Source organism: Pongo pygmaeus, chromosome 2, assembly GCF_028885625.2.
Source record: "Pongo pygmaeus isolate AG05252 chromosome 2, NHGRI_mPonPyg2-v2.0_pri, whole genome shotgun sequence".
NCBI lineage: Eukaryota > Metazoa > Chordata > Mammalia > Primates > Hominidae > Pongo > Pongo pygmaeus.
Genome location: NC_085930.1, coordinates 114045162 through 114056551, shown reverse-complemented (window position 1 = coordinate 114056551; position 11390 = coordinate 114045162). Strand labels below are relative to the sequence as shown.

Genomic DNA, 11390 nt, shown 5'->3' with positions numbered 1-11390 from the left:
TTCAGGGCTTCAACAGATTGGATGAGGCCCACCCACATTAGGGAGAGCAATCTGCTTTACTCTACTGCCCATCCCTGCCCCAAATCACACAAATACCTAGAATAAAGTCTGATCAAATCTCTGGGCACCGGATGACCCAGTCAAGTTGACACATAAAATTCACCCCAACCTTAGTTACTCAACTTAGTTAATACTTAGTTAATATTAACACTAGTGATTGTGACATTTGGAAGCAGCACAAGTACACACCCAATCAGTCTAGCTACTAAAATTTCACCTGTGATTTCATTTCCTCTCCAAAATGGTAAATTCTGAAGTCAGAGGGAAGGAGCAGCTTACACTTGAACTTATATCAAATGAAATTTTAGAGCATTTTCTTGGGCCAATATTGAGTTTGGATTTGTGGTGACATGACATGAGTTCAAATCCCGGCCTTGACACTTGCTAGCTATACCACATTGAGCACATGATTTAAGATCTCTGAATCTTACTTTTCTCACCTGTAAAACAGGATGACAACATCTCCCTCACTGTTGCTATAAAATATAAGTGAAAAAAATGTGAAAGAGTGTTTGAAAGATGTGAGTCATGACAAGGCCTCTACAATGTGACATCAAAATGAGAGATCATTTCATTGTGTGCCTCCAGAGGGCACAAGATGCACTTTCTTCATTTTGATTTCCTCCAGTGCACCTGCTACATGATAGACATTGAAGACACATTGAATGACGAAACATATGCATGAATTTGGGGCCCAAGTAATTATGACCTTTTAAAAAGTAGATAACATATTTTGTCTTCATATGCTTAACATAATGCCATATTCACATATTAAGCTTCTCTGGGAAACACAATCTATACTCTTACACAACACTTCTGAGATCAGATATCAAGCAATTCTCCAACTCTCCAAACACCAACTGAATATCCTACAATTTAATTCAATTCTTACACTATCTACCTGCAGTTAGGTTCAGATCCCACAAGTTAAGGGCTTAATCCTACAAGACTGCCCACTTCAGATGCCAATCATGAGTCTGGGCCTCCAGTGCTTCTGACAGAGCAGCTATAAATCACAGGTTCCCATGACCCTCTCCTTAGTTTTGATGATTTGTTAGAATGGCTCAGGGAACTCGGGGAAACACATCACTTATGTTTCCTGGTTTATTATAAAGAAAACAAAAGAGCCAGATGAAAGAGGTGCATAGGGCAGGGTATTGAGGGGGGTGGAGGGGAGCTTCCATGCCTTATCTGAGTGTGCCACCCTCCCAGAACCTCCACCTATTCAGAAACCCAGAAGCTCATCAAATCTTGTTATTCAAGAGTTTTTTTTTTAAATAGAGTTTAATCTCCAGGCCTCCTTACCCCCTCCCAGAGGTAGGTGGGTAGGGCTGAAAGTTCCAACCCTTTAACTCTTAGTCTTTCTAGTATCCAGCCCCCATCTTGAGGCTATCTAGAGACCCCAACCTAAGTACCTCCATTAACATAAATTCGAGTGTGATCAAAAGGGGCTCCTTATGGATAACAAGACACTCTTATCACTCAGGGAATTCCAGGGGTTTTAGGACGTCTGTGACAGGAGCCTGGGATAAAGATGAACTATATTTTATATTATACTACAGTTTCCAAAAATGTTTCATAATATCAAAGTTTGAAATTCAAAAAAAGAGTTTGTTCATAAGCAGCTTAAGTCTAGGAGATTGACTACTTTATAAAAATATAAAACCATTAGATGCTCAATTTTATGTCATTCCTCTTAGTGTGTCAGAGATTAAAATTACATTTAATAGCTTTTTGTTATTTTCACACCATCCAGCCACATTTTCAGTTCAATAATTCACCCACTACTGCAGTCATTACATCTCACTTGGGAGGAGAGAATAATTGTTTCACTCAAAAAGGGCACGTTGGTCTATTTTATCTCCTCCAATATCACCTATAAAATAGTTTCTGATTTTCTATTTTTCAGCTTAATGTGACCTTTCTCTGTAATGAATAAAAATATATTCATCAACTCATCTCAGTGAATTTTCTTTCTGATAACAAATGCCATGACTCTATGAAGAGACTTCCTCATTATCTTAATAAAAGGAAAAGGGCTGAGTCACAGTGGTGTATGATTCATTGACTTAGCAGGCCAGTGAGTCAGTTGGGCCCTGACTAGAGATTGTAAGTATGACAAAGGGGGAGGCAGATTTCTGCTTCATGAGTTGCCACTATGGAACAGGGGAGCAGGTCAATGAATAGGACTAGGGAATGGAAGCTCTGTTGGTTACAGAGATACTTGGACCTCTGCAGAGCAGCCAATGAAATCAAGAGGGCTTTCACCAGGATAGCCAAAAGGCTAAGAAGCAGGTGAGGGAAGTTTTGCAGAAACAGCAGAAACTGTCTGATGTGGGCTTGTTTGTGAAATCTGGAAATAAAAGCAGCACAAGCCTTGGTAAAATAGAATAGTCTTTTTCAACAAAGTGTTAATAAAAATGAAAATACTTGTTTTTAAGAGATGGTAAGGCAAGAAATACAATTGGGTTCAAGAAAACTAGAGGGATGGAAAATATTAGTAAGCACTTACTATGTGGTGTACTGCATGTATCATTCTATTTAATCTTCAACACTCATGAGAATTATGATGAAGCTTATGTGTTGGGCAGGAAGTGATAAAATGACATTGCCCGTTTTAACGATAGTGCTCAGGAAAAGTGTCCTATAACTGTAGAAACATGGGACCCGTTGCCAAGCAGAAAAGGGTTGTTATCTTACTTACACAGTTAGCCAGAGTGCAAATGAGCACAGCTTTCTTGGAGCACAATTCAATAATATTCAAATTTGCCTTTGGTGTCTGCAAAATGTGGATGAGCACAAAAATATCACAACAAGGATATCCTTTATGATGCTGTTAATAACAGAAAAAATAGAAATGACTTGATTCTATAAGAGGAAATTAAATAAAGTAAAAGCAGTGCAATAAATATAATAAAATGCTATTAAATCATTTAAAATGGTTATGTAGAAAAATAATGACATGGTGAAATAATGTTTGCAATATATTGTTGGAAAAAAGTAACAAAATATGTGTGTAACATAACACAGCATAACAGGTAGAATCTCCTGATCATCTGTGTAATTCTAAAGCCCATGGCTTTTAAAACTACATCACATAAAATGTTTTCAGTCTCATTCTGTCGCCTAGGTTGAATTGCAGTGGCATGATCTCAGCTCACTGCAACCTCCACCTCCCAAGTTCAAGTGATTCTCGTGCCTCAGCCTCCCAAGTAGCTGAGACTATAGGTGCATGCCACCACACCCAGCCACTTTTTAAATTTTTAGCAGAGACAGGGTTTCCCCATGTTGGCCAGGCTGATCTCAAACTCCCGACCTCAAGTGATCCCCCCACCTCAGCCCCTCAAAATGCTGGGACTGATTACAGGCATGAGCCACAGCACCTGGCATCAAATAGAATTACCATTACAATTTCTTGTCTCATCTCCAGTGTCACCTTCTTCATGGAGATTTTGTAGACTCCTTTTGCTGGTTGAGATTTCTCTCTCCCTGCTCTGTACCCCAGAGCACTTTGGTTAAGGAGTTTGGATATTTTACCAGCTTGCTTAATTCAAGACCACATTCTTTGTTGACATGCTGAAGTACAGTTTCTTCAATGGTGGCTGCTTGGGGGAGGGGAAAAATAATTAGCTTCCTAATTTTATGAGCTTTTTGTTTCCTAAGACCCTTACATTCAAACTTGTGCTTCCGTCTTTTCATTTACCGTGAAGACTCCAAAAGACATCTTCCCTGTTGGTTGCCTCCTTATTCCCCAGAAGCAGTGCACGCTCAGATCATTTCCTTTCAATTTCCTTATAACCAAGCCAACCCCATTCATAGCCTGTGTTGTGGTTCACTAGGTTTTAGATGCTTTCATTTTGCTCCATGGAGGGTGAGGCCATTTCCCTCTGGTGTGCTTTATTTTGTTTTTCATCACAGCTAGGGTCCTGCTGTCCTCTTCTTTCCCATGCAGGCTCTGCTTGATGCTCCATTTGGGTGTGAGTTCTGAAGCTGGCTCTGGCTTTGCTGTTTTGAATATTTATTCCCCTACTTACATATGAGCTGATGATGTTAGTCATCTCTGTCTCCTAATTATGCTATAGCATGGTTGAGGGTGGTTTCCTTTGCTTTCTTTAATGGTCTGCACATTTTCTGGAGGATGTAGGAATTGATTCTAATTTAGACAGCTGCCATTATCCTCCAAAAACCTGTAAGCTCTATTCATATAATTTTTGAGGGCATCAACATCTTTTAGAGAAGCCCAAGTGTTAATCAGATATAAAATAGAACTACTGTAGCTTAAAGTTGGGAGCATAGTATGTTAGGGGCCTCAAAACCTTGCCTGCTCAGTTTTTTTCCCTATTCTTGGGATGGCCCTTGAAGGGGATCAATAGAAGCTCTCCAGGGAGCATTATACAGATCCTTGGACTTGACATTCTCTATGATCCTTCCAAGTCCTGATATTCTATAATTAAATAAATCATGGGCATTCCATTAATGCTTAATTAACAAGAAGGTTCAGTCAACTGGAACAGTATTATGTGCAATCTTGTCCATTGATAATTCTTGGATTTTCCTCATTTTCTTTGTACTCTAGATTTTTTTGTAAACAATCTTTTGAGACACAAGAAGTGGGGTGTAGAGAGGAATTCATTACCGTGTATTGTGTACCCCTATTAGCGGGCTAAACTAAAATCCCTAATTGGCATGAGCAATTTTCATTCTGCTAGATAAACTTCTTTCCCTGAAACAGAGCTTTATAATGCTTCCTGTTCATAATCGTTGCTTACTGAAGGCTCTGTGTCTAGATCTGCTAAAAATGACTCTACAGCACTCCTTCTTGCTTCTTACTACAGTAATTGGCTTCCATAAGCTTCTGTCTACATTAGCAAATTTTAAATGCCCTTCTGAATATCTGGTCTAGTGCTCTTTACACAAAAATAAGACAACTTTTCTAATCATGATGCTTCTTAGCATAAATATAATGCTTTCACCTTTTTCCATAAACCCTTTCAAATCTATTTTCTCATCAGACCCATTTTTATTGAGCTAAGCTGGGTAGACATTCTTAAAAAAGTATTTTAGTTTTCACAGTATAAAACTAAGGCCAACAGCAGTGAAGTCACTTGTTGAAGATCTATCTGAGAAAACTAGACTTACAATTTGTTTCTTCATTCTCAGACAAATGCACATTGTCCATTAGATTTCTCAAAATCTGTAATTAAAGCAGATTAAGTTAATCTTCAATTCATTTTAACTCAATGATAATAGCACTGTGCTCATAAATATTAGGAATTATAGTTGCTTAATTATGGGAGGGGGCCTTTGCATCAAGCTCATGTCTGTCTTAGTGGTTACTGACACTTTCGAGTCACTGACCACAAGTTGTACAGTCTGTCATTCCTGACACATTTGGTGGGCTCATGAGGTAATTCATAAAACCATAGGATATAGGGAACAAGAAGGGAGAGGAATTAATTTAAAGGTCTGGGGAACTGTATGTTTCCTCCAAGGCATTTAGAAAACTAACCTGACCGTCTGGTCTCCTGTAGAGGACAAAGGAACATGACAGTACTCAAGTGATGAGTGGGTGATCATGTTATTGTGACTCTGCTGGGGACAAAACCTGATTATAAGTCTAAGAACTATATTTTTGTCTATATGCCAGAACATGGTATCAGGAAACGGCAACCTGCTTCTCTACATACCCTAGAAACCATGGAAAGGCCAATCAAAGTCTTTCACCCACAGAAGATGTGGCAGAACACACTATTGACAGTAAAGGTCAATCTACAGTCACAGGAACACACTGGACTGAGTAAGTGGTGGGGTGCTGAAGAAGGGGAGCCAAGTGGGAACTGACAACCCATCATCTTCTTTGAGCCTCACACACCTTTTAGATGGGTGTAATTATACCAGCCTTGTTGATAAGGGAACTGAGACTAAAAGAGGATAATAAATGATACATCCAAAAAAAAAAAAAAAAAAAGAAGTCAAGTAGGTGTTGGAGCCCAGAAGGAACCTAAGTTTGTCTGAATCCACAGCCTTGACTTACCCAACATGTTAAACTGCCCTGGGATCCACCACTGGATTCAAAAGGCAGATGCTTCACTATTTGAACAGTTGCTTTACCTGTTTCAACCTCACATGCTTCACCTGAAAGCAGAGATAATAGTATCCACTTTACACAGTGGCATGAAGATGGAGACTCTCGGACAAAGACGGCAGCAGAAGCCAGGCATGGCTGGGGAGCTGCGGCTGTTGCCGTGGGGCTGCGCAGGTGATTCTATCATTTGTTGAAGAATCTATACACCATTAAGAAACAGCCTCTGGGCCAGGCGTGGTGGCTCACGCCTGTAATCCCAACACTTTGGGTGGACGAGGCGGGTGGATCATGAGGTCAGGAGTTCAAGACCAGCTTGGCCAAGATGGTGAAACCCCGTCTCTACCAAAAATAAGAAAATTAGCCAGGCGTGGTGGTGGGCGCCTGTAATCCCCGCTACTCGGGAGGCTGAGGCAGAGAATTGTTTGAACCCGGGAGGCGGAGGTCGCAGTGAGCCGAGATGGCGCCACTGCACTCCAGCCTAGGTGACAGAGTGAAACTCCTCTCAAAAAAAAGGGAAACAGCCTCTGCATCAATTTGTAGAAAGACTACTTTTCCCACTACCTGCGGCTTTTGTAACCCAGTGAGATATATGTTTATTCAAACACAAGATATCTCAAATCCTAACAGTTTAAAGTTTATACCATGAAAACCAGTTTTTGAGACAAGGCCCATGGATTTTCCCACCCCAGCTGCAGCATTTCGCTCGCCTTTGGATAGGCAGTTATTTAGGATTGAAGGAGTAAAAAGTGTTTTCTTTGGGCCAGATTTCATCACTGCCACAAAGGAAAATGAAAAATTAGACTGGAATTTACTGAAACCAGATATTTACACAACAACCACGGACTTCTTTGCATCTGGTTTATCCCTAGTTACTGAGGAAACATCTTCAGGAGAAGCAGGATGTGAAGATGATGAAGTTGTGGCATTGATTAAAGAAGTGTTAGATACTAGAATGTGGCCAACTGTGCAAGAAGATGGAGGAGATGTAATCTACAAAGGCTTTGAAGATGGTATCGTATGACTGAAACTCCAGGGTTCTTGTACCAGCTGCCCTAGTTCAATCATTACTCTGAAAAATGGAATTCAGAACATGCTGCAGTTTTATATTCCAGAGGCAGAAGGTGTAGAACAGGGTATGGATGATGAATCAGATGAAAAGGAAGCAAACTCACCTTAAAATAATCTGGATATTCTTTGGGTACAACAGTTGGACTTATTGATAATATATACCAAGCTGTTATTATTAATATGCTGACAAACTTGAGGATTAATAAAATATGCCATTTCTTCAGAGTCCAAAAAAAAGATCGAATGAAGAACTTATGGAAATGTCTGGCACACTATAGCTAATCATTTTCCACTGACTGATTTTATTTGACCATCTGGTTTTTATATCATTAATTCAAAAAGCATGTATTGAGTCAATAATATCAGCTGTAACTTATTTGTTGATCACTGTCCATGTTCTAGGCACAGTGCTTGATACTTTCTATTTATTATTTTATGTAATCCTTACAATAACCCTACAATGTAGGCATTCTTATTATCTTCATTTTACATTGAGGGAGCAGGTTCAGAAAGATTAAAAGAATAAGAGGGTCATGTATCTGAAAATTCATTTTCCAAAACAATTTCACTGAAAGAGCAACTTGCTAAATATTTAAGAATTTTATTTTTACATTCAGTTTTGCATCAGCATCATCCCCACTCTTGTCTTGGCTTTTACATTTTCCTGTCTATACATTTTATATAAGAAAAGATGACATTTCTCTTATGCACAAAATCCAGTGTTTCATGGTATTCTATGCTTATGACTGCCCTGGCACTTGCACAGCCCCTTGCAGGAAGATCATGCAGTAAGCTGTCTTATTCTAGTTTATTTGCCCAAAAGTTTAGAGTGAATTGTTATTTAGTTAAAATATCATTGATCGATCAGTAGATAATTGGATGAGCTAATTAAAAGCTATTCATTTATCACAAATTGAGCTTCAGCAAATTGACCCAGGGCCGAGGTGGTGACCAGCTTTCTGCCATTGTTATTGTTGCTAGTGATCCTTTACCATGTGGCAGGTGACTGACATCAAGACCCTGAATGATGTGAGTGCTCAGTATGTTTGGAATTTAAAACAAAACTTATTCTCCTGATCTTGGGGCTCTGTGTAGTGGGAGCAGAATGATCTCTGTGAAAGCTATATCTGGCAACTATATATTTATACACCCAACCTCATGTTTATAAAAAGGCCAATAATGCATGTTGTTTATTTTCATGCATGTTGTTTATTTTTAGCTTTGACTAGTCTCTGGCAAAACCCACCTCTTGTAATAGAAAGAAAAGGGCTGGCTTTGTTTTCCCTATCCCATGCACTTGTCTAAGCTACAAATATCAGAATCATTAAGCTCCTCTTTTTCCTCTCACTCCCCCTATATTTATGCACATCAATTTGTGCTTCTTAAATATCTCATGACAGTCGTCTTTGATACAACCTTTCACCACTACCCAAGAGAAGACACCATCATCTGTTATCTAATCACTAAAACAATCTTCCAAAAGCTCTCCAACCTCCATCTCTTCCTTATCCAATCCATTCTCCACACAACAAGAGAAATAATCGATCTGAAATGCAAATGCCATATGGTGTCACTCTGCAGCTTAGACCCACCATAGGCTCCTTGTCACCTTAAGAATAAAGTCCAAATGAAAATATATGGCAGCCAAACACTTCACAGCTAGGACCCAGCTTCTTCTGTACCTGGACTCTCTCCTCCTGCCAGCATGAATCAGGGCAGCTCTCCAAATGAAACAACCTCTTCTCAGCTCTAGAACTTTGCATATGCTTTCCCTCTACTTGGAATGTTTTTCTCTTTTCTCTGTCCAACTGCTTCTTATTTATCTTCTTCCAAATCACTGAGGTGCAGTTTTAATGTATTCACATAGCTTTTCTGTCAGAGAACTCATCACGCTAGACAGCAATTGATGGTTCCTTTTGTGCCTTCACCATAGGACTCTTGACTCATTAGGGGCAAGCACACAGGATGGCCAAATAAATAGATGTTTAAGGAATTAATGAAATTTAAATATGAGGTAATTTGAATTGCACTCCTGCCCCCAACTGATGACAGCTAGAAAACTTGAATAAAAGAAAAAAATCTTGAAGGCACAAAAGAATTAGCAAGATGTTGAAGAATGACTAGACCAAGAGCCAGCGGGCAGTGGAGGTCTAGACATATGAGCTCAGCTCATTTTAGGAGGTCACCGTAACCTTGATACCAAAGTCTGGTATGGGTACTATAAGAAAGAAAATTTACAGGTAAATCTCATTCTTTAATAAAGATGGAAATAGCCTACATATTAGCAAATTCAGCAATATTTTAAAGTGGTAATACACATTGAACAAATGGTTTTGTTCTAGAAATACATGGTTAATTTAACATTTGAAAATCAAACAATGAAATCCTCCACATTAACAGAATAAAGCAAAAAAAACCACAAAAAACCATACATTCAACATTGTTTTGGAGGTCCTAATAATGGCTGTAGAACAAAGAAAAGTTAAGGAGATTGAATATGATTAAATAAAATTAGTATTATTCACAAGTAATATAATTTATGTAAAAATGTGTAACACTCCGCCAGGCACGGTGGTGCGTGCCTGTAATCCCAGCACTTTGGGAGGCCGAGGTGGGTGGATCACGAGGTCAAGAGATTGAGACTATCCTGGCCAACATGGTGAAAACCCGTCTCTATTAAAAATACAAAAATTATCTGGGCATGGGGACACGTGTGTGTCTCTGTAGTCCCAGCTACTCAGGAGGCTGAGGCAGGAGAGTCGCTTGAACCTGGGAAGTAGAGGTTGCAGTGAGCTGAGGTCGCACCACTGCACTCCAGCCTGGTGACAGAGTGAGACTCCATCTAAAAAAAAAAAAAAAAAAAAAGGTCTAACACTCCAAGAATCTAAAATTTCTGTTAGTTTCCTATTGCTGTGTAACAGATTATCACAAATCTACATTTGTGCTTAAACAATCTACATTTATTATCTCACAATTTCCTTTGGTCTGGAGTCCAGTTACAGCTCAGCTGGGTCCCCTGCTCCAGATCTTGAAAGGCTGCAGTAAAGGTATCATCTGGGGCTGGGTGCAGTGGTTCACATCTGTCTTTTTTTTTTTTAAATTTTATTTTATTATTATTATACTTCAAGTTTTAGGGTACATGTGCACAATGTGCAGGTTAGTTACATATGTATACATGTGCCATGCTGGTGTGCTGCACCCATCAACTCGTCATTTACCATTAGGTATATCTCCTAAAGCTATCCCTGCACCCTCCCCCTACCCTACAACAGTCCCCAGAGTGTGACATTCCCCTTCCTGTGTCCATGTGTTCTCATTGTTCAATTCCCATCTATGAGTGAGAATATGCGGTGTTTGGTTTTTTGTTCTTGTGATAGTTTACTGAGAATGATGATTTCCAATTTCATCCATGTCCCTACAAAGGACATGAACTCATCATTTTTTATGGCTGCATAGTATTCCATGGTGTATATGTGCCACATTTTCTTAATCCAGTCTATCATTGTTGGACATTTGGGTTGGTTCCAAGTCTTTGCTATTGTGAATAGTGCCACAATAAACATATGTGTGCATGTGTCTTTATAGCAGCATGATTTATAGTCCTTTGGGTATATACCCAGTAATGGGATGGCTGGGTCAAATGGAATTTCTAGTTCTAGATCCCTGAGGAATCGCCACACTGACTTCCACAAGGATTGAACTAGTTTACAGTCCCACCAACACTGTAAAAGTGTTCCTATTTCTCCACATCCTCTCCAGCACCTGTTGTTTCCTGACTTTTTAATGATTGCCATTCTAACTGGTGTGAGATGGTATCTCATTGTGGTTTTGATTTGCATTTCTCTGATGGCCAGTGATTGTGAGCATTTTTTCATGTGTCTTTTGGCTGCATAAATGTCTTCTTTTGAAAAGTGTCTGTTCATGTCCTTCGCCCACTTTTTGATGGGGTTGTTTGTTTTTTTCTTGTAAATTTGTTGGAGTTCATTGTAGATTCTGGATATTAGCCCTTTGTCAGATTAGTAGGTTGCAAAAATTTTCTCCCATTTTTTAGGTTGCCTGTTCGCTCTGATGGTAGTTTCTTTTGCTGCGCAGAAGCTCTTTAGTTTAATTAGATCCCATCTGTCGATTTTGGCTTTTGTTGCCATTGCTTTTGGTGTTTTAGACATGAAGTCCTTGC

The 11390-nt window shown here is 39.3% G+C and overlaps 1 pseudogene; it reads left to right on the top strand.

The window, feature by feature from the left end:
- Nucleotides 1-2218: 2218 nt before the first annotated feature.
- LOC129032900 (NFU1 iron-sulfur cluster scaffold homolog, mitochondrial-like) lies at nt 2219-7327 on the top strand (annotated as a pseudogene).
- The last annotated feature ends 4063 nt before the right edge of the window (nt 7328-11390 follow it).